At 36.9% G+C, this 25,362-nt stretch overlaps 1 long non-coding RNA gene across 1 annotated transcript in view; it reads left to right on the top strand.

Annotated features, from left to right (window-relative positions):
• LOC141573126 (uncharacterized) overlaps window positions 1-23,005 on the top strand; it is a 541,235-nt gene extending 518,230 nt beyond the window's left edge. The window contains exons 3-5 of the long non-coding RNA XR_012498701.1: window positions 14,016-14,144; window positions 15,771-15,891; window positions 22,796-23,005. This is a non-coding gene — a long non-coding RNA (uncharacterized LOC141573126). The remainder of the gene's footprint in view (window positions 1-14,015; window positions 14,145-15,770; window positions 15,892-22,795) is intronic.
• The last annotated feature ends 2,357 nt before the right edge of the window (window positions 23,006-25,362 follow it).

Raw genomic sequence — 25,362 nt, 5'->3', positions numbered from 1 at the left:
CTTAAAACCAGGCTGGTTAGGGCTTGAAGATAATGCAATGTATTAACTTCTAGCCAGAGGGTCTTTGGTCCAGGAAGAAAATGCACAGATTAGATAGATAGATAGATAGATAGATAGATAGATAGATAGATAGATAGATAGATAGATAGATAAATGATTGATAGATAGATAATCTATAACTTTAAATACGTGAACCCACAATACATCCATAGAATTAAGGAAGGATGTTTTCTATTTACTTAAGCACTTTGTATTTAATAATAAGTATTTTAACTATTACCTTAAAACTGCATTATACTGTGAACCTAGGATATTAATAAATTATCATGGAGTAATCATTTTAATGAAATTGAAATATTTCACAACTGTTCAACCTATGAGAAAAGCATTTCACAAATAATATCTTTCAACAATAAATATTAATTTCCACCCTAAACTAAGAATTTATGGGTTGTGAGTAGCAAGGTAATTTTTTTTTCTAGACTGTGGAGCTAATAAATGACTTGATTGTTTTTCCCAGAGAAGTGTGTTACTTTAGGTAGCTTATTTTTACAGCTTCAAAGGAGTGCAGAAATCCCTGAGTGTCTCGGGGAGCATTAATAACATGTGGCGACACCGACTCGGAATATCCCAGCAGGCCTGGCTTCTGCACAGCGATGCATCGGGAGACGCCACGGAAATGATGCTAAACAGAGCTGAGAGAAGGGCAGCTCTTCTGTCATTTCCGCTCTCAGAAGACTGGAAACTGAGTTCTCAGCCTCAGTTTTCCAAAGGCAGCAGTTAAGTCCAGTGAACCTAAAGCTGTTGTAGGCAAACCTTAAACTAATCCTGAGTTTTTGGAGTTCTTGCATCTCTCGATGCAGGTTTCGAAATCCCTTTCAGCTATTTCACGTGCACAAAATCCTGAATTTGTTCTGTGTCTTCACAGTGTTTTCCAGGAAATCAAAACACACTCAGCATTTTCTGCAGTAACATTTCTGAAGGCAGGAGGGCTCCCGGGTAGGAGCACATCCTGCCATGCAGTTCCCACCTCCCAACCCCATCCCAGTGCCCCTAATACTTGTTGCCCCTCCGCTGTGTGACTCACCAGCCGTTCAGAAGCCCCCTAGAAGTGTATTCCAGACTCAGACTCCCATACCTTCTCCTACGGGACGCAGCACTGGCAGGCTCGCTCACCATTCATACCCTGCTGGAATTCTTCTTCTGCATTTTCCCATATTCTTACTTAAAAAAAAAAAAAGTCACCCACACATGGATTTGCCTTAAAAATGAACACTTCAGAAACTACAAACAACTTCTATGATAGTACAGTTTTTTGTTGTTGTTTTTCTGATTCCAAGGAGTATTTGTGAAGAATACATTTAGAATCATTATCTTGTACAGTCTCCATAAAAGAGATTCTAGAGCTAGGCTGGGTTTCATTCCAGCTCTGACACTAACTCAGCAGGCTTGGGTAAAGTCCTGCCTATAGCTTAGGATTTTCTTCTATAAAATGTGGATAATAGAATAATATCTCACAGGATTGCTGTAAGGATCGAGTTACTTACAGCATCCAAAGCACTTAGATACCTCAAACACACCAAGCGTTCCAGAAGCACTAACTCAAGTTTGACAGGGTCATAAGCCAGCCCTCCGACACAGTAAGCTCTATGGTTGATGACAGAGTTATTGAATACAGAATACCCCTCCCCGTGCTGTTGCAATGCTTAGCCTGCGGGGTGGTCTATGGTTTTATGCACTGTTCAGGTGTTTTGTTTTCTTAGAAATTAAGGAATACGTATCTTCCATTTACTTTGACTCTCCAGAATCTTATGATGATGTTATGCATACAAATCTTAGAACATAGTGAGTGAATGAGACTATATTTATACACGCCATTTCCATAATTTTATTTCTTCCAAATCTTCGTTTATATCTGAAGTCCGGATTTCTTTTATGAAATCTAGATTTTTTTATATCCAATTATCTTGCTGGCAATTCCAACTAGTTGTCTCTAAAGGCAATGTGAAACAACATTTACCACGTAGAACCAGTTGTCTATTCTCCACGTAACTGCTGTACTTTCAGCCTTCTCTACTTCAGAGGACCAATGTGATGGATGTACTTCAAAGAAAAAAAGGAAGACGTGATCTAAGATATTGCCCTTTTCTTTTCCACCAATCTGATCCAGAACCAACTTTTATTGTTGTTTTTTGCTAATGATTTTATCATGAAAATGTTCATGAAACTTGGCAGTGAGTGGAGTTACAAAATGCTAATGAGCTGGAATTTGAATCATCATATCAAATATCTATATTTGCATTTATATTTGACACTGCATAAAAAAATCATCGTGTTGCTTTAAAATTTATTTGCCAAAATATTGTGTTATGCTCTTTCCATATAATGTTAAATATTTTTTTAAAAACTTTCCTTTTGTTCGTACAAGTAATTTACATTTATTGTAAAAGATATAATGAATGCCATATAGTATTACTATAAAGGATAAAATTACAATTATCCACTGGTTCAAGGTAATAGTTATTAAAATCTGGGAATATGTCATTCAATTTTACAAATGCACACATACTGACATATTTGTAACTATCTAAATATGCCTAATTAAACATATGATTGCTATCTCTGCCATCACACCCTCCCCTAGAGTGGCTGAAGGTTAAAAGTCTTAAAGGTACATGCATGTATGTGCACACACACATCTCCTAATAGAGACAGAAGGTTATTTGGAAATAAGTACAAGTGCTTTCTATGAAATATAAGTGAATTATTGGGACTTTCCTTTTAAAAGGATTGTAAGCGTATATTTCTTCTGGGGCCATATCTCCTGATTTTCACTCCCAATATAACTATGAAGCCTCTACCTGCTTGACTGGCCAGCCCAGTAAGAGTCAGAACGACTGTCAAACTGCCCATAAAAATAGCTGGATTCGTTTAGGAGTACGGCTACTGTAATTCCATGAGCGTACATGGAGGAAAATCTCTCTGATAAATTAAAATTTTATTTCAAAAAATACATTCCATGTAATTATGAAATGTTCAGATTAAATAGATTGATATCATTCTATACTTAGGAAAAAAATTAAAATAAATCAAAAATTACTTTGTCATTCCTGTATTTGTACCAGGAAAATCAGAACCGTGGGAAGTTAGAATTAATTTTATATTGCAGGTGATGTGAGACAAAAGGGATTCTGACCCTCTGCCCCAAATGTTTATTTTTCTTTAATAAAAGATTTATTTTAAATGTACAGAAAAAAATGAAGATTGTACAATTTTCATATATTTCATACTGTCTGCCCATTACTCAATCTTATATTAGTATGATACCTCTTGTCATAATAAGGGAGACAATACTGCTGCATTATTCATTCAAATTCATCAGTTTAAAAAATTCTTAATTTCTTTTAATATAGGTTTACTGTATTCATGTTTCCTTGGGCTCCTCTGTTTTTTTTAATTAATTAATTTATTTTTTTTATTAGTTTCAGGTGCACAAAACAATGTAATAGTTAGACATTTATCATTTATATCCCTCACACTGTGTCAACCCCTCTCCCCCCATCCACTATCCCTCTGACATCGCACACAGCCCTTACATTTCCACTGTCTCTATTCCTAATGCTGTACTCCGCCTCTTGTAACTATATACATTTTATATATATATATATATACACATATATATATATATATATATATATATATATATATATATATATATATATATATATAAACTTATAGTTGACATTCATTATTGTTCAGCTTCAGATGTACAGTGCAGTGATCAGGCATCTACACCATCCCTGAGGTGGTCTCCCTAACAAGACAAGTATCCATCGGATACTCTACAAAATCTTTACAACATTATTGATTACATTCCCCAAATTAACTTTTGTAACCCCATGGCAATCTTGTGGTTACCGACTGTGTTTTCTAATCCCCTCACCTTCCCCCTTATCCCCACCCCCCCTCCCATCTAGCCACCCTCAGTTTTTCCTCTATGTCTCTGAGACTGTTTCTGATTGTTGATTGTTGGAACTTTTCCCTTACATGCTCCCCAGCTTGCCTGCAGTAGGGGGAAAGCTGGGTGGGGGAGGAGGGGAGACTGCAATCCTTTGGACCATTAGGAAGTACAGCAGTGAGGTTCTATGCTGCTCTTTACTCACTCAAGCTCATGGGAAGTGCCACTGCTGTTATGATTGACAAGAGCCTGTCATCCAATAGATTCCTTTCATCATACTGGGGAAGGTCATGTATGGCTTTATTAGCTGACTGTCATTTTGCACATTCAGATGTGCAGGTCTTTTGTCTTGTACACCTTCAGGTGGGCATCCCCAAGCAGGGTTCCGTGCCTGCTCAGCAAGTCAGACATTCTCTGTGTTTTACGGGCACATGGATGGGTGAGGCACACTTGTACATCCAGTTAGGTCCTGGGACTTACTGGGGAGTCTGCAAGCCTAGTTATACAGTTGTAGGCATGTGTGGACTTTTATCATTCCAAGCTCGAGATATAGGGGAAGAGAAAGAATACCTCTGAAAAAATTTTAAGTGTGTCTAGATTAAAACAGAAGAGTACCTTGTATGTTAAATGGCTTGGCTTTCTCCAGGGTATAAGAAGAGACCCATTGACCAGAGGAGAACACAATTTCATAGACTTTTACTAAAGCACCTATTTCTTAATTTATTTCCCTGACCTAATAATAATGACTTCACTGCCCCAAAATATTTTAGAGGTAAGTAAGATAAAATTTGGCAAAATTCAATCCGCTGGTATTAAGTGATTTCTATTGACGAGACATTAAACAAGTAGAAGCACACATTGTTCATGAGATTAAGACGTTTTCGGCTGGACAGCCACTGCTCGCAGATTTTTAGTTGCTGCCTGAACTTCAGGCATCTTTAGTAAAATAAACATCAATATTATTTTACTGACTTTTCATACCTTGCACAGCCCCTGTGCAATGCTGTGATTCCCAATACATTAGCTTATGTTCTAGAGTCAGAAAATGAGGATACCCATATCCATTCATGTTAGTAATTTTGTAGTTTTCAAGACTCAAATTTGTATTTTCCATCATGTTTTTTTGTTTGTTTGTTTGTTTTTGGTTTTGTTTTTTTTTTTTTTTAGAAATGCAGCAACACAGTTTCCTCACAGAAAGCTTTATTTTGCCTTAACACTTTCTCAGTGCACTTGGCAAACCAGCTGGGCAAGCTTTCTTTTCTTTTGTTTGACGCTGTAGCCACGTGAATACCAACATTGGGATCCCATTGGTGAATCTGCTAGAGACAGCATAGAGACAATCAGTGAGTCACCAGAGGTGATCCCACTGGAACTGTGATTCTAACAGATTTTAAACATCTGTAGGAAAATTAAAAATCAGCTGAGGCTGTTCTATAAAGTTCAAGAGTCACTTACATCATCTCTCTATGTAGCTTTCTCAGTGTTTGACAGTATTAATTTATAGTAAATATTTCCTGATCTCTTACGAAAATTCTTAAAGTTAGAGGTTAAGTGTATTTTCGTTTTGTTTTCTTTTCAGTCCTTAGGAAAACTGCATTCTGATTCTTACCACATCTCAACACACATTGGAACTTCCCTATATAGAGTTGACTAAAGGGGGAAAGAATGAGCTTAATTTACAGATGGTTTATTTTCTATGAACCAGGAGAAAGTGTTTGGCTACAGCGTGATGGCCCCACTCAGGGTGGCCTTGGGACAGTGGGGAGGAAAACTCCTCTCTAGTTGGGTGAAGCTTCAAGTAGTGTATCTCTTCAAATTTAGTATGAAAGAGAGACCACTATCCACCTTTTTGAGGCTTGAATTGGAATATTAAAAGTTAACTTTTAGGGAAGAATTGGTTTTCGTTTTCTCCATATTTCATTTATGTGTCAATTATCTTATTGCCATCACAAGGTCTTCCCTAAGGTTATAACATCTCTGAGCACTTTTTAAGGAATGTGCATTTCAGTTTCTCCTTCAGTGAACAGCCACCTGTGGAACTTAAACATGATCACTTTTGCACAGGATCATAGTATTTCAGTGTTTAAATTGAACTTTTAAATCACTAAATCCCGATCATCCAATGCTTAAATGTTCTCTATTATTTCTACTGTTTTCCTTGGGTACTAAATATTAGCTTTCCATTGAATGCTAAATGAATAAATGATAAATGAATACATTAAGACTAAAGGATTTCCTCATCATTAATCATTCTGGAAATAGTGGCAGGCATTGGACATACTGTTTTGGGTAGAAGCCAGATCGCAAACACTAGCACGTAAGATTTAACTTCTTAACTATTTCCTTATGTTGTCAAGCAGCTCTTTTAGGAATTGAATTTATACTCATCTAACCTTCAGAAACTTTAGTGACAGAAATGATGCTAAAACAATAAAAACCTCTTATTTTGAGAGATGGTATTTTAGCAGTGAATCAATAAACTTATGGTAAACCTAAGTTATATAAGATTAATAATATACAAATACACAGAGTATCTAGATGTACATCTCTAAGAAGAAAAACATAAGGAAGTCAGAAATTTTCCCTGTAATCTGATTACAGAAAGAAGTGGAGTAAGAAATCTGTTTCAAAATCAAAACTTCTTCATATTTTTTAAGCTGCCTGCTTTTAAACCTCTGTATAGATTCTTAATTTGTTAAAACAAGGCAACCTATTTTTCCCTTATGCATATTAGGAAAACATGTTATAATATCTTGAAGAAAGAAAAATTATTCTCAAAGTCATGCCCGTGAGGGATTTCTTATTCCATGGTGTTTTGTAGTTTCACCAACACATATTTCTGGGCTCGTGTTTACAAGAGTAAAGCTCCCTCATACCTGGCTTCCCCTAGTCCCATCCGCTGTTGGTAAGTGACAATGTCTGAAACACTGAAGGAAGTATTAGCCACTATGATTATTAGACTACAAGTATTAGACTACAGTTAGACAAGTGAAAGGAGTTAACGTACAGAAATATGACCATGATTTGAGCTCAGAGGAATGGAGAACTTGGTCTAGGCATCCCTGTTTGCTCACAGGGATGGAGGGGTCCCATGAGAGAAAAATGCTGACGGACAAAGAAGCAGGTATGCCACAATGGTTCCTGGATGGCTCAGCATTCACACCTAGCCCCCTTTTGTTAACGCATAAAATAACATACTTAGATGACACATAGCTACTGCATTCAATCCCAGAGATCAGATTACTAGACAGGTGCCTTTCTCTCAGCTCCCAAACTGGCTGCTTGTGAACTGAAAATCTGTAGCTAAAGAATGAGTAAAACTACTCCAAAAGACCCAGTATCATGGCATGGGTAGAAAACGAAATTAACTGCCATGAAAACTGCCAGTTCAAAAAGGCCAACAGAGGAAATAACATATTATGTAGCCACAATTTGCTGGAAACTGATGACAAAGATTTGATGCCATAGTATGCATTCAAGTGGTTTCTTTTATAAGTGACACGTCTGTCTCTGGTTCTGCAGATTGACAGAAAATGATACGAAGTTCAAGTTTCCAGGTCCATAACTAAAGTTGTGTAGGGACACAGTCACACTCATTCATTTACCTCCTGCCTCTGGCTTTTTTCTCCACGCGTGCAGAGTTGAGTTAGTTGTGATAGGACCTGCCACCCACCAAGCCTAAACTATGTACTATCTGGCCATTCAAAAAGTTTGTCGACTCCTGATCTACATGTCAGAATGGGACCTTCTATCATTTATAACAATTGATTTTAGATTTCTGTTTATCTACATAGCCCTTATCTTAAATACCTGACCTGGAAAAGAAAACGCAAAACTGTCTTCTGGAGAACACGGGCATTTCATTTGCCACACGATTCTTCTCAGTGGGTTTTTTCATACATTGGCAGAGAAGGGGTGTAGGGATAGGCTGGGGGTCAGCTAAGTCTCTAGCATTTCCCTGGTCTTAAAACTTTCTCTCTCTTCCTAAGTCTAGGTGCTGATTAGGGGGTGGGGGAAGGGGAACATGTAATTGTTTCTGGCAACCAAACAAAGCTCATCATTATAAAAATCCCAACCATCCTGGATTTCACACCAGCCTGAACGGCTTCTTTTACTATCTTTTTTTTTTTTTCTCTTTGCTCTCAGATATGCCAGCATAGCCTGATCATAGAGTCTGTCCTATAAAACTTTATGGAATATGGTCAACATATTTCAAAGTGTTGACATATTTTTACTGTATTTCCCAAAACTTCAAACTTGGTATGCCAAAATATGAGTCCCAAATCACTGCAGGTGACAGTTTATTAAACAGCCAGCAGTTTTGCCACTGTTTACCAAGACGGCTAATTTCCTGGCTGAGGACAGAGAACTAATATGTCCTATTACCTCCTCTCACTCAGATCACTTCACAGGTCAGCACCTCTTTTTACTCTTCATGTTCCCGGGCCAGGGGTTGTGTTAGTCTGGATTCCTTGGGTACCGAGGACAAAACGTGAACTCACCTTAAGCCAAACTGTGATGATTATGGGCACGTGAAGTCAGGAAGTCCAGGCATCGAATTAGCAATGACCTGTGCAGGGATGCGAATGGCAGGACTGAAGTTCTGTCTCTCTCTCAGCATCTCACTTCTGTATTCGTTCATGTTGTGCCCATCTGCGCATCCAATTTGATTTGCTTTCTGGCAATCACCTGCCTAACTACACATCACCAACGCCTTTCCCCAAACCCGGTGGAGATGGGGCTCATTTTCCAAAGGGAAATATTCACAAAGAAGTAACAAAAATCCTCTCTGCTTTTCTACACGCAATTAGATATTGTAGAAGACAATTTGGCCATATGTCTTAAAATTTGAAATAAGCTCCCAAACCAAGAATATTTGTATCACCTTAATCAGGAAGGTGGCGTGGAGAATAAAATCATACATATGTCAAGTAGGCATGAAAAGAGATGATCACTCGAGATTGTTTATAAGTGTAAAGTTTAAAACAATCTAAATCTCCATCCATGGCAACTGGCAAACTAATATATTTAATTTAAAAAAGGGCATACTCAAAATATGGTTACCAAGCAGCATTTTAGATTATGCATTTATGCAATTAAATTAGGTACAGTCATATGTAGAACCAAAGAAAGTAATTACAGTCCAATATCTATAGGATGTTATTATTTGTGTACAACAAATTATATATTTCTAAGTTACATGCATGTTTCTGAAAGAAAGAAATGGTCAGAGATACTAGGAAAAAGGTATTGACTTTCTCTAGGATACCATATAGGGCTTTTGCCATAGATCTGTCTCTGAAATTCAAACTGTTAATAAATAATGTGTCTGTGTACAAACTATGGCATTAAAATAAATATGTCTTTAAAATTACAAAGCATACATTGCAAAATACTGGTTTTATTTCTGGAAAAATCTAAGCAATCTCTTTAAAATTATCTCAAACTAAGACTTCAGTAGAATACCTGGCTATAAATTTAGTATTTATAAAATCAATAGCAGAAGTATAAACAGAAAGTTAGAAGATATTATAGCATGAAGTTCCAATTTACAGTAGCAATGAAAAAGGCATATACCTAGGAATAAAATCAAAAGGAACATATGGGCCAGACAGTGAAAATTGTAAAATGCTTCTTAGGAACCAGAAAAAAAATTCAACAAATGTAAAAAATATTCACAATATATGGTAAAAGATAAATGTATTTAAAATGCATAATGTTCTTATAAATCAAAATATAAAAGACCCCAGTCTATGGTTATAAAAATGACATTTGTCCTCCAAAATAATAACGTGATTTATACACATGTGAAAGCAGACACGTTTATACTAATCAATAGCAACCCAAAGAACAGAATAGCCTTCTTCACAGATTAAATTTTCATAGACCCCATTTTTATAAAAACCCTTGGAGGAGTGCTAAGGCACTGCTGGGTGATCTCAAAGGTGCACAACTTCACTGGAGGGAATGTTAGAGCATCTACCATGTGCAATTACATCCTCAATGGACCTGTTGTTCTTCCTAGACGTCTATTCTAAAGATATACTCATGCACGGCCACAAAAGTGTAAATGCAAAGTATTTTTGGCACATTGTTTGTGACAAAAACAGTCAGGAAACCCTCTAGACATCTATTAATATCAACAGAGCACTGGATAACTAAATTATTTACATCAATACAATGGTATTGAGAATAAGGTCACAAGGTAGTGTGTGTGTGTGTGTGTGTGTGTGTGTGTGAGAGAGAGAGAGAGAGAGAGAGACAGAGAGAGAGAGACAGAGAGAGAGACAGAGAGAGACAGAGAGAGACAGAGAGAGAGAACTCTGAAAGGCTGAATAAAAAATACTGAAAAGTGCCTCAGAACTGTCATTGGAGTATAATAACACATGTCATTGTATAGGACCATTTGCATTGTTTGAAAAAAAATAATTGTAAAATGCTCAACAAAAAGCACTTTAGTTTCCATACCAAGATTGCTGTCAACATTTAATTATAAAATTTTAGTGCTTCAACTATTTATTATCTGTAAATTAGAGTAGTCAAAATTATTTTTACAGAGAATTCTGGCCAGGCTTACAGATTTATTCTTGCATCTTAATTTTAGTAGGAGGTTTTTACTCTCCTAACAAGTTTCATTGTCATGTAGGAAAAAAAATATATTGCGTGAACATTAAGAACATTGATTTGGAATCAAACAGACCTGGATTTAACTCTAACCTTGCATTTTCTAGACATGTGACCTCTGTCAATATTGTATATGAGAATCAGTATTTTTCATCCATAAATTGAAAACATAGACCTTAAGCCCACAGAGCTATTGTGAAGGGATCAATGATAGAATATATACAACACTCATCATGGCACCCAGCATTTATAAGTATTTCAAAAAATGAATATTATTATTATGCATTATAGTTTTCAAATTTAATTTTGAACTCAGAGAGCTAAACTCCAAGAACTTGAAAGATAGTAAACAGCTCATGCTCACTCATGCCAATTAACTTTCAGTAACTCAGCTGAAACAGCAATAATTATGGAAGACTGCTTAAAATATGTGTACTTTATTTATTCCTTGAAATAGGCCACAGAGGCAATTCAAGGATATCCACCAGAACACCAAAGGTAATGACTGGGAAATATTGACACATCCCCTTCATTTGTATCCCTTGAACTTATTCCATAGGGCTACGTTGAGGGATGTTCTAAAAACAGATGTTTAATTTCAGTAAACATTGTCTATAATTTATGAGGGTCCTTAAGAGAAATGCTGTCTTGTCTTATGATGGAAATAGGCCTATATTAAGGGATGCTGTAAAGTCAGATATTTCCAAATCAGGATTGACTACAGGACTCCTGAGTTAGGGACACCGTGACCTGTGTAATGGACGCCACTTCCTTCTCCATATTACCTTCTAGAAAGCTGAAAGCCAACTTTGCGGCCCACTCATAGCAAATGGTAAAGGTTTTTAAGAATTGATTTTTGTATTAGTCTCATTTGGGGATCCATTTGATGAGTCCCTTCTCTTTCCCACCTACTTCTATTCTAGGATGCCTTAATGCATTTTAGGTATCTGTTGTTTCAACAAATATTTATTGATCTTCTACTAATGGGCCAAGAGCTGGGATGGACACTGGGAGTGGAGTGGATTACAAAGTACGTGACCTTGCCAATAGAAAACTTATATTCAATGTAGGCTTCCTTTAAAAGGCAATTTGCTAATTAATTGCATAATAAAAATGCTTATGGTAGACAGAGAAGTTAAATCCATATCCAGAATAAGAGTCCAACCTAGAGAGGAAGAACCACAGTGTTCCCCTGATGGAAATGTCAAACAAGCAACATGCCAAGTGGAGGCTGGCCTCAGGGAGTGGAGACATATCAGCCTCTCAGCGGAGTCTCTTCCACTGGCAGACTGGTACTCAGTCCTGGCAGTACTCAGGCTAACTCTGGAGATGGGAAGTCCTTTTCAACATGTTAATGCTGAACATTCATTTCTAGCACCCGTAAACCCACTGTAAAAACTCAACTGTGGAACTGATCTCGTCCATCAGATCATTATATGCCTGATTCCACTTTCTCATGGCCTATAGGTTTCTGCTAAGAAACCCACTTAGTCTTATGGGAGTTCCATTTTATGCGAGGAATGTTGTTGTTTTTTTGTTTGTTTGTTTTTTTCTCTTGCTGCTTTTAAAAGTCTCTCTTTGTCTCTGACTTTAGACAGTGTTATTATAATGTGTCTTGGAGAAGATCTCTTTGGAGTAAGTAGAAAGAAAGAATTCCCTCTTGATGGTGCCATAAGGCAGTCAATATCCTGGAAAAGTAAATGTGAATATATTGACCAGAAGTCAAGTGAGCTGAGCTTAAAGGAACATGTAGATAACACACACACACTGGCTATGCTAAGTGAGTGGGTCAAGTGCCAAGAACATAGGGAAAGAGAATGTAAGTGTAGCATGCATCCTTTGAAACCACCGAGGCCAATCCTCTCCCTTCACAACCACAGGTGGGGCTATTTCACTCTGTGCCTTTAGCAGTGTCACCCAGGGCAACACTTAGCCCGGAGCAATGTGATCAGATCCAAATGTCACCCCAGTCTCAGCACGGGCTGCACTTCAGCTGTCCGCAAAGGGCTGAAGAGAAACCACTGTAGCACTCTCTGTTATTTACTCTCATGCTTTTTTGTTTTCAAGTCAGAATATTGACAACAAACAGAATGAGCAAACAAAAACAAAAAAACAAACAAAAAATAATGATGAGTATTACACTATGAAGCAAGGGGTCTCTATATTTTCCACTGATCTTAATTCCATTAACTGCTACTAAATCTGCCACTTAATATCAAAGGATAGCTTTGATGTGACTCATATCTGAGATCAACGCATTCAAAATATATTAATAGTGATATTATTTATCCTCTGCGAATTTCAGCTAAGAATATTGTCTTGGCTTTCTTGGTTATATTGGGCTAAAACTCCAAGCAGCTTCTTGAAAACGTTATGGAAAAGAATTAATGCAGATTTATGAGGACTAAGTCTCATTTTCCATCAATCCCACTGGGGCAGATCTAAGAGGGAATTTCTTATTCAAAGAGAAATACCAATGGTGATCACTTCTATGTGGCTTTAAATAAGACATGCACATTATCATTAAGAATCTGAAATCAAAGGATATGATCTAAAGTCGTATTGATTGGCACAGGGTTGCGAATGGGGGAATGTATAAGCATGATGAATATTTTTAATTTGATATCATGAAACGGGAAATTAAATCAAACTTTCTCCAATTAAAAGTAGTCATTTCGTTTTTTAATGGTGAAGGAAAGAATCTCCAAAATATTCCTGCACAACCACTATCTTGCCTGACTCATTGAGCTAGGCACCAATTGCCCATCTTACAGATAATAGAAAATTTGAATGATTGAAGTCCTGATGTACTTTTGGAAATAAAAATGTCCCTGGAAGAAGATCTCACAACTTCATAGTATGTGTATGATCTTGGGGAAAAATGTTCTAGACAGAACTAATAAAAGTACTAAAAATAGATCAAACTATGTCAAGGACAAAAATCAGAGAGAATCAGCGAAATATTTTTGCTGTGTGTGCTCAAAGCAATATGTATGTCCTCAACCATACTGGTGAAGGCACAACATAAAAAATAATTAGTGAATTCACAGGGGAAAAATATCTACTGAAAAGATTTATTAGAAAATAGAGATGAGGATTGTGTATAATTAAGGAATGTATAAAACTATCATTTGATGTTATATATTTTATTTCATTTTCCTAACCAATGACATGTCATTTATCAAAATTAACAGTTTTAATAAATGGGTTTTATTTTGATGTTAGAAAATCAACTACAAAGGGAGACCATGGCACTTTTGTCCTGCAGTCTTATTTAAAACTGATGTTGTGTCACAATTTTTTTTAGTGGCAATAAAAGAGGACAAATAAAAAGAAAGAAGTTATGCACATTAAGAATTCATAAGGTATGAAAAAATTATATATATATATATATATATATATTTATTTTTATTTTTTTTTCCCTAATTTCTAGGGTCTATTATCAACCTAAACAAAGGCGAAGGACAGAGAGCATACATGCTAAGTCTGCCGGAGCAGAATTTCTCAGCAAAAGGACCATGCTGCTCTTGTTTTCTAGGAAAGTGTTCAGAGATCTACCAGGGTGAGTCCACGGATTCCCACAGAGGAACACAACCCATCAGGCAGGAAGTGAATGGTGGTGTGACATGGTGGAATCTTGTGTCCAGTCCTGATCTAGAACTGCAGAATTCATGGTTGACGGACATTATGACTTTGTTAAGTGGAGCACAGGGTGACAGATGGTGAGATGTGGTTCAGCAAAAGACCACACAAGGCAAACTGAAATAGAGAAGTTTATTGCTCACAGGTCCTGGAGAAAGGACAAGGTATGCCTCGAGAGGACACATGGAGAGGTCAAGGCAGTGTGCGGACAGGGAGGGAGGACCTAGGTCACATGCTTTTTTTTTTTTTGATTTGTTTCTTTGTTTTGTTTGTTGATTTATTTTTTAAAGAATTTTATAAATATATAGCTAAATGCAATATTAATTTCAGGGGTACACCATAGTTAGACATTTGTAGATCTAAAGAAGTGATTGGCATAAGTCCAGCAACCATCTGACACCGTACCACACTATCAGAACATTATGGACTATATTCCCCATGCTGTACATTACATCCCCCTGACTAATTTGTTTTATGCCTGGAAATTTGGGCCTCTTATTCCCCTTCACCTTCCCCCCCCCTTTTTAAATTTTTCAATTACAGTTGACGTTCGATATTATTTTATATTAACTTCAGGTGTCTAGCATAGCGGTTAGACATTTATATAATTTAATAAGTGATTCCCCCGGCTAGTCTGCTACCCTCTGGCACTATATATAGTCATTGCCATATCATTGTGTGTGCCCTCCTTGATTGCTATTGTCACATCAGTGGGTGGCATTGACCCTCAGGCTGACTGGCTGTGGGGTTTGGACATGTCCACAGCTTACAGGCTTCAGTGTGGGAGGCTCACCCCACTGAGTCAGCTTACCCCACTGGGGTCGTCAGACTCTGGTGCCTGTATGTGTGCCACCTGTGGGCTAACTGGACAGCAGTACTCTGCTGTGGTCTGAAGCCAACTTCCAAGTATGTTGGTTCTAGGGCCTCTTAAAAGGGGCTCTGGTCACCTACTGCCTGTGACTGGCCAGGGACTACATTGTAGGAGTTACAAAGTGATCCTCAGTTGTTTGCTTCCTGTGCTAAACCTGGAGGCACATGGGAGAGGCCACACTGCCAACCAAGGATGCCTACCACCAGTACCAGGCCTGGGGTAGCTCACAAATAGCCAGGACACCCTGAGGCCTGCTGCCACCTGCTGGATCCCTTAAGGTTCAGCCGCTGATAAAGCCTCTTGGAGTATGCAAATTGGATGAGGCAGGGTCAAAATGAGTCACTAGAGTGGGAAGACTTGTGGTCTCCAGGTTAATTAGATTCTGGTTAGGAGCCAGTGCTGAGCCTGGAGCTACTCAGCAAAAGTCTCAGAGCACACGGAGGCCATCGCTGTGTACCACATCCTGCGGACTAATAGTTTTCCAAAAAAGAATGCAATGTGGGCAGGGCTAGCTGTCTCAGAGACAGTGCCTCAGGCATTGGGGAAGTTAGGTTCAGGTGTCCCAGTGAGTCAGCAGGGCGGAGCTGCAGAGCTCACCAGGCCAATCAGATTCAGATTTGGCCTGTGGGGGCGGGCTTAACACATTAAAGATGGCACCGACTGCCCTTTGCACAGGAGAAGGAGGCCCCACAGGGAAAATGGCGGCTGTCTTCCAGCCCTCACCTAGAAACCATACACTTCAGTCTGCCTTCCATGTGCCTCCGACGCCCTCTATGCCTCTTCGCTGGAGCCCAAGGTGAGTGCCTGCCTGCGAGCGAGTATGTGTGTGGGCCACTTAAGAAGACGCCTGGGTTTCCCGCGGCCTTCCATCCCACCCAGATGGTCAGAATTCCCACTGTGTTTTACAGTTAGATGTTGTGGGGGTCCTCTTCCTGGCATCAGTACTCCAGGCTGGGGAGCCCAGTGTGGGGCTGCGGTCCCTCACTCCTCTGGGGGAACCTCCACGGCCGAGATATCCCTCCTGATTTTCAACCACCACATGGAGGTTTCGGGCCACCCTGTTTCTCACCTCTGCTCCTCCTACCAGTTTCAACGTGGCCTCTTCTTTATATCCTAAGTTACAAAACTTGTGTTCAGCCAGACTTCAGATGGTTCTCCAGGTTGATTGTTATATAGTTGTAATTTTGATGTGTTCATGGAAGGAAGCAGACCTAATGTTTATATACTCTACCATCTTGGATCTCCGTCCCATGCTTTTATTAGGGTCCTTTTGTGGAATGCTTTGTGGTTCCCAGGCTAAAGCTGGATCAGTCAATTCAAACCCAAAAGTGCAGTGTTTCAGCAAGCTCCACGAGCGTCTTATCTAAGCCATGTAGAAGGGGAAGGTGCTGGAAGGCAGAGGAGGCTGTTGACCAAGAGGGCTGTTGGTGATTCATATCAGAAAGTTATACTTGCTTGTGACTCTGTAGGCTGTTATCTAGTAGTGCATGTGTGTGCAAAATGAGGCCACTGTCACTTGAAGGCCTCTGCAGGCCACTTAGCCAAACAAAATGGATGCTTAGGCAGCAATACCTTGGAATAGCTTGGTTAAACTCTCCACAAGGGGGCATCAGAGTTCTGGGTCTTAAGCTTTAAAGTTGCAGCTTCAGATGTGATAGAAACTGGTGTATTCATTTTCTAGGGCTGCCATAACAAACTACCACAAACTAGGTAGTTGAGGACAAAAGGAATTTATTCTCTCACAGTTCTGGAGCCCAGAACTCTGAAATCAGGATGTCAGCAGAATGAGTTCCTTCTGAGGGCTGTGAGGGAGAATATGTTCCAGGTCTTTCTACTAGCTTCTGGTAGTCTTCTGGCAATCCTTGGCTTTCCTTGGCTTGTAGATGCATCACTCCATGATCACATGGTGTCCTATTATCTGTGTGACTTCATGTGGCCTTTTTATATGGGCAACAATCATTAGATATAGGGCCCACCCAATCCAGTAAGACTTTATCTTAAGTCATTACTGCTGCAAAGAGTCTATTTCTAAAGAAGATCACTTTCTGAGGTCCCAAATGGACATGAATTTGAATACCATTTGGCCCAGTAGAGTGTGACCTCTGGCTCCTCAAAATTGACATCCAACTCAACGTTTCCAAAACTTGTAACCTATTCCAGAATTAATTCTAAAACTGAAAAATACATCCTAATAGCAACTCAAAGAGTTCCAAATCTCATCATTTAAATAATTTAAATCAGGTATGGGAGAGACTCTGAATATGAACATCCTAAGGAAACATTGTTCTCCATCTGTGGACCAATGATACTACAAAACAGTGAATCTCCTTTTCAAATACAACAGTGGGACAGGTGTAGAATAGATATTCCCATTTCAAAAGAGAAGAAATGGAAGGAATAAAGCCGTCACACATCTAAAGCAAGCCTGAAGCCCAGGCAGGGCCATTTCACCAGGTTTCAAGGCCTGATAATAATTCTTTGTGGCTTAATCTGCTGGTTGAGCCTGTGAAGCCCCCATCAGCCTCTGCCTTGGGCTCAAGAGGTTCTGTAGCCCCAGAGCTCTCTGAGACAGAGTATTTGTGAATAAGTAAATAACCAAACAGATAAACAAGTAAATAAATAAAATATGTTAATCGTACACTTCTGATTGAAGAATTTAAAGAGAGCTTTCATGGGAAACGATGTTCAGTTGCAGGACTTAATTTATTTCCATTGTAAATGTGAGGTTATTTCTTACATCTTATAAACCCATGAGAGCTGGTCAGCTACAGCTGGTTATGAAGAGCTAAAAAGGAATGCCTTTTATTAAATCAAATCACTTAATTACCTCTCCCAACCTGGGGTCATTATAAGCTAGACAGATAGCAAAGTTAATGAGAAAGAGGGCAAACATGCTTCGGCTGTGTATCTGAGTCAGTTTTACAGGTAAAGTTTTCATACCCATGAAGACCAGTTTACCTGAATAAGAAGAAAGTATGATGGAGTGGACAGCTCTCAGCTTTTTGGCATAGTGTTAGAAATACAACTTTCATATATATATATATATATATATATATATATATATATATATATATATAACCTCATTACTCATTATTATTATATTCAGAATAACATATTTGGATATCGTCCATTCTCAGAATATTTGACAACCCATGCACCTATGTTTATGCTAAAGTGATTTCTAATAATTATTTCTGGTTCACTATCTAACTATATATGCAAAGACAAAATGTCATTTGCAATTTGCTTTAATTTGAATGCCTATTACATAGTGGTAGGTATTATATATCTCACATATATGCTACACATGCCAGGAAATAGACTAGTATCCGGATACAGATCCTACATCTAAGAACTATTTTTTTATGACAAAAGTTTCAATGAAAGGTAGTATGTCACTGTTCAATAAGACAGATCATACAATACTTTTTCATTAAGTCATTTAATCTACAAAGTATGATGTCATTAAATCACATAATGATGTCAATAAGCTTTGATTAGCATAAAAATACTGTAACTTGTTAGTGCTAAATTACCATATTATTGAAAACCATTTAAGAAAAAGCTATAGTTATCATTTACAATTTGACATCTAAAGAATGTTTGCTGGACATTCCCCTCCATTTTTCCTTTGGGTGAATGAATAAATTTTAATGGTAAATTCAAAATTATATATACAAATACTTCCTTATTAACAGAATAATTATAATTTTTGTAAAAAATCAGAAAATGATAGATAAATAGAAATATAAATGGATATCCATTCACTGTAAGTGAAATTTTGGTTGTTTAAATTGTTTATTTTGAAATATTTACTTTTATATTATTAATATTAGTAAACTGGGACCAAGTTGCATCACATAAAATAGTTGACTTACTAGTTAATTTTCAAATAAGCCAATCCATACTTATTTATTTTTTAAAATACTATGCTTTTGTTTCAAAGCGTTGCCAATTTGGATTTCACTAATGGAAAATTGATAGACTGTAGATTTCTATTCCCTTAAATAAATCATATATCAAGAATCTTCTTTAAAAATCCAGAATTAAAATATTAAGCTTTATTAAATTTTGTTAAGCTTAATTTTTAAAGAATCAATACCATCCATAAGTTTAAGTAAACATGCGCACACATGCTGCCCTGTGTAAACATCTCACACTTTTCTCGCTTGATGGTGTGTATAAAGAGTAACACAGCTAGAGAGAGAGCGAAAACTGAGACATGGCTTACTGATGTGTGTGTGTTTGCATGTATGCATGAGTATATTATGTATTTGGTGTTGAGTTTATACACTATATTTCTCATCACGCTCATAGGAAGCCCTGCCCCTCTCCCCGGAAATAAGCAGTTTTGCTCTGGAGCAGCTCCTCCCTGGCGCTCCCAAACCTTTCTCTGCACAAACTGCATATTCCACTGCACTCCCTCAGGCAGAGTACCTGAGCCTCTCCTCTAGTGGTCAATTAACATTCTTTTTTCTGTCTCATCTTGTATCATTAATCATAGTTTTACATGGTGGACCATTTATATGTTGGTTTGCACAGCTAAAATACTGACTTCTTTTTTAAAAAGTCATGTGCATCATTTTATCTTTATAACAGCACAATTTGAGAGATAATTGGTAGATGCTAAAAACAAATTTTGTTGAAAAAACCAGAGAAGTTATGTATTATTTTGGTTATCCTAGTTAAGTTTAAAAGTACATGATTGCTTGCATCATTTTCTATAACAGAATTATTGATCAAACTAAGTACAGGACAGATTATTATTCTTTGTTTGCTGCCCATTTGGACCAGAAGCCAAGCGATCAACTGTTTTGTCAGATGTGGCAACTGACTTTAAATAAAACTGAATAATCAGCGAATAAAAGGCCATTTATTCAGTAACCATTAAAATGGTTAGCCAAATATGAGTCCCAAATTGCAGAAAAGCAATACTTTTGCAATATACAATGGTACCTTGGTTTTCGAACATAATCCACGAGTTCTGAAACGTTCGAAAACAGCCGACAGCTAGGCCTCAGGATCTTGCACTCAGCAGAGGCAGCATGACATGTTCAACTTCTGAGTCGTGTTCGAAAACCGAAGCATTTACTTCCAGGTTTACGGAGTTCATAAACCAAAATGTTTGTCAATGGAGACATTCGAAAACCAAGGTAGTACTGTATTATTTACATTGTCCTAGGTGGTGCAAAAATACTATCAAATATAAAACAAGGGGTAGTCAGACTCTTCTTCTAAAATCCCAGTTAGCAAATAAGATTTAAAATCCAGGGAGGTAGTTTCTCCTAGAGCTTGAGTCTAGGACAAAGGTAAGCGTCTGTCTAATGTCTGACTCCACGAAGAGCTAGCTGAGTGACCGTGAGGGCCTCACTTATCATCTCTCAGCCATAGTTTCTTCAAATCAAATATGGGCATGGTAACGCCCACTTCAAAAATTTTTTGGGAAGAACGAAAGTTATGATAAGCACCCAGCATAAAGCTGCAGGGCAGAATAGATTTTTTTAAAACCTCCCTGTCAGATATTTAAAAAGAAATTCCCTAAATTTGAGAAATGTTTGATATCTAGATTTAAATGTGGATTCCTGTGGTAGTGAATACATGTCTGGTGGTTTCAGAGGGCTCTTGGCAGGACAATGTACCATTCTCAATCTGAAAAACACTAGATGCACAAAATTAAAGTTCAGGTTCATCAAAATATTGCTTGACAAAGCAAATAATTGGATTGCACTTGCAGTGCTCTGTGGTAGACAGTAATTAACATGCAGCATCTTCAACATGTGAGTACAACTTCCAATTTCCATTTTCACATCATAGAATGCTGTCTACACATTTTTTAATGGTGCCCATGATAATAATATATTCTCTTTTTAATCATATTCCACGTTGCAAGAAATGAAGCTTGCAGTTTTCCCAGGTGCTTAGCAAATTACTCCTGCAAGCTAATTCTCATCCCCCAAGTGAAGAGTTTCAACAGCGTACACATTAACAGCCTGCTTATGTTCTTTCTGTACAACAGAAGGTAAGTTAATATGTGCCTCGATTACATCCAGTTTGTGCATTTATAGCACCCTGCAGGCAACGGTAAGAAAGCTATAAATGTACTCATCCTGCTTTTTTAATGGTCTATTAGATTACAATAGAGAAAGACTGGGAAAGTGAGAAGGAAAGAGAAAAAGAAATATATGAAAGGTACTAGAGAAATAAATAGATAAAACATGATTTAATGGGGACTTGATAAGAGATGCAAACGGAAAGCATTGATTTAAAAATTTTTCAATTAAATTTATATATGTATTGATATGTGTATGCATGGAATACACATATATATGTCCTACTCTATACACATCTTATTTGACATATTTTTGTTCAGTTTGAATGACAAAATGATCAAGAATATCTTACCTGTCAAGAATAGTCTACAAATGAAATCACATAAGGAAAGATTTATAGTCTCTGCCAAGAAATAGACCTTGGAAATACCTATAATTTCTGCAGGCCGATATATTAATCCCTATAAACTCAAGACAAACTTGCTTTCCTTCACTTCTCAGAGACCTTAAGTAGCTAGGTTGATTTGCAATATGTAATTTTAATTTATAAAATATAGATCCAAGATATTTAAAAATTGTCCCACATATGTGTATGAGCTATGAATTTATAGCTCTATGAAGTAATGATTTAAAAGTCTTCCCATAAATTACAGGTTAGGAAAAACATTTACTCTATTTTCATTCTGGTATTCAGTGTTCCATGGTCTGACAGTGAAATTTCAAAGTAATGTAGTAATGTTCTGATTATTTCTTTACTTTGGTCAATAGCATGAAAAAATATAAAAATTAAATGTGATTCACAAAGCTTAGCACATTCTTAATGCTAACCTTTAAGACCTCTAAGGACAGAAATTATAGACAGTTGACAAAATAATTCCTAAGTTAAAAATAAAACATACATTAAGCTTTGAGCACAATATTTCCATTATTATTTTCCCAAGATACTAAAAGACTTTAAATTGTATTTTTTAAAGATAATGGTTTAAGCATTTTAATTTTTATATTATCACACACACACACAAATGAGAACTAAAGAAATAATAACGCAAGCAATCAGCATTTAAATCCTACTTCTCACAAAACTTGCATGGATTCTTATTTCCTTTCTTTCATGTTCATTTGATTTAAACTGACACAATTTGAAAAACTCTGTCCTCCTTTCTGTTAGGGTATTTCTCACTCCCAAACCTGAGTGGGGACAAGGCAAAACTATCCCTGATAATTTCATTTCTGCACTCAGCACTAGTTACTGATTCCCTTTGAAATTCTACTGACTTGAGCGGCTCTCTGGGACATTAATTGAAAGCACAATTAGAGTAGCAATGTCCACTGAACTGAAGACATGCCCAATAACACCTGAGAGGCCAAAGAACTTTCTGGTTCCCAGTAGATACTGAGCCAAATTATAAAGCGTATGAATCAGAGAACGTCCGGGTTGGCAGGAAGCTTAAAAGTTCTGTCTCTATTGCCCTCTCCTCTTTAGTCAGTTTTTATTCGTGATGAAAGAGTGTTATTTCTAAGTTACAAACATGATTAACCCCTTCTTAAAACCCTTCAGTGGTCTGCCATAACATTAAAGAGAAGACCAAATGTTTTCATGACATATATGCATATATTTATTTATGTTCTGGTTTATTCCTTCCTTTCTAGGAACATATCCTGTTACTCGCTGACACAAACCCCAGAGGCGAGCCACACTGAATGGCATCCCACCTACATCCTAGTACTTCAGCCGTCCACATCTTTATGAAAACACTATGTCTCGCCCTCAAAAGCTCCCCACCTCATCTAAGCCACTGCTGCTGGCTTATCCATCTAGAAAATTCTCAGGTATGTTTTCAGCCCAGCTAAAGTGCTGACTTCCTAGTAATTTCTCTCTTGATGCATTTTCCAAGCAATGTTATTTCTTTCTTTGTGTAACTTCCCTCACAGAATATGATTACTAAATGGCACATTTGTCTCCAAAACTATACAGTATGTTGTATTTTTGGTTTTCAGTCAGAAACCTTGAACAAAACTAGGCGACCAATATGCACGTGAATGTGGTATAAACATCTTCAACAAGTAAGCCATTATTGCCTAGGACACATCAACTTGAAAGTCCAATTCACTTCTACATATATGTAGCGTTTAAATATCAGGTGCCTATTTCAATCTTTAAAGTGGTTAAGATAAATGGCAATTAGATAAGCTAGTGATAATGAAGAAGATCAGCAAATCTATCAACAGCACCCCTAGAAGCCAGGGTTGAAGCCTCCGCCACACTTACTCTTTGAGACTGACGACCGAGCCATGATTGAAAGTGATGTTTTCCATGTCTAGTCTATTCTACGGGATGCTTGCTTATCAGGGGAAACGAGATGGAAAAGCAATTTCATCAGCAAATCCTAGGCACTGTAGACTTGCCAACATACACATATATGAGATAAAGCAATGTGAGAATTGGCCCATGTAGTGGAAGTCCAACATTCCAAAATACAAATAAATATCAAAAACGCAGTTTTAGGCATCTGTGAAAAACATTCATAGTGTGTATGCCCCACAGAGGAAATTAGCAAAGAAGTCCATTGGTAATGCATTGAACACTGACATGCTAATCAGGTAATTTTGTAAGTTGTTAAGTTAATTGAGTGTTGTTGTTGTTTTTGTCATTGTTTTGAAGAACATGATATGTCCACTCAGGGATGGTAGTACTGTTTCTGTATTGTTAGCACCTGGTTTGCTCTAAAATTTGTGGCTATATATCACTATGGCTTAACTTACCCAAAGCTGATGACATACGTAGATAGTTCAATCATTAATCTATTTTAATTAATACCTAGTAAGGCTTGCCTAAGCATTTTCAAATTTCTGAGAAGCAATTTAATGGACAGATAAAATATTTATTTTCTCTCATTTCTGTAAGATTTATTTCTATATATTTTTTAAATTAAAAAAAATACTTGAATGTATTTTATCAGTTTCCATAGAACATTGACTCAATATCATGTCATCAGTTTTAACACATATTTTATATATTTATATATATATATATTTTATATATTTTATTTAGTATATTTTATATATTATATATTTTATATATTTATATATATATACGTATATATGTATACATACGTATATATATGTATATATATATATACAGACATATTTACATGACTCATCCAAACACTTGTCTATACACCAATTTATTAACAGATGTTATTAAGAGCCTACTGTGCAACCAATCATAATTTCAAACTGTTTCTGCCTGTTCACCCAACTACAGTAGAAGTGATTGGTAAATATCTAGTGTTCTATATATAGAGGCACCACCATTTAGGTTTTAGAAAAGTTTCACTCTGCACATAAACCTGCCTTCTGTTTCACATGATAAAAATGATTACATTCTCATCTTTGTGTCACCTGAAACACCTAGCATTATTCCTTACACATATCCAGTTTAATAAAGTGCTTCATTGCATTCACTAATTTTTATCTTAGCTGTCAAAAATGCAAAGGAAAATTTACTCATTTAATAGGTTTGATATCTATTTATTCTGTTTTATCTTGAGAATTTTTACTTTACAGTTTTTTTGTGTGTGTGTTAAGACAATGGAAAGGTTTTGGAAGCAGGCAGAATATAAATTATATACCTACTGTGACACTCATCTAGACTCATTATGTCATTCTACTCGGTCATTACCAGCCAAGTGCCTACATTATTAAGTTGCAGTATACATACTTGACTGATGCCAAATTCTTGCCTACCAGAAAACCATGACAATAACAAAGTAATAAAAAGTGATAATGTAATAATCCTTCTATCAAACACTCCCATCTTCCCTTCACCTAATTTACAAACTTGACAATGTGACAAACCTTGCCTGTTTGATACAGTGCCATGACACTAAGTATTGCTTTTCATTAGAATCTTCCAATAAATTTGACTTTTAAAATAAAATAAAATTTAAACTATAAAAAAGTAACATTTATTACTTTCATCCTTCCTAATTTTTAAGTAGGAGTTATTTTTACCCACTTCTAAACGTCTTTCACCAGAGAACAACTTCTTTTATTGGTTTGAATATAATTGGAAAGTCAGCATCAATGGAGGAATTTGACTCTCCATCTCTGTCATGTCTTCAATTCTGACTATAAATCAAATACATTCATCAGAAATCTTCACTGACTTACAAATTATTTTATAGCATTGAGATTTGAACTTACAGAATCAGAAA

The sequence above is a fragment of the Rhinolophus sinicus genome, linkage group LG09, assembly GCF_036562045.2.
Source record: "Rhinolophus sinicus isolate RSC01 linkage group LG09, ASM3656204v1, whole genome shotgun sequence".
NCBI lineage: Eukaryota > Metazoa > Chordata > Mammalia > Chiroptera > Rhinolophidae > Rhinolophus > Rhinolophus sinicus.
Note: the sequence above shows the minus strand (reverse complement) of the source record. Positions and strands in the feature narration are given on the sequence as shown.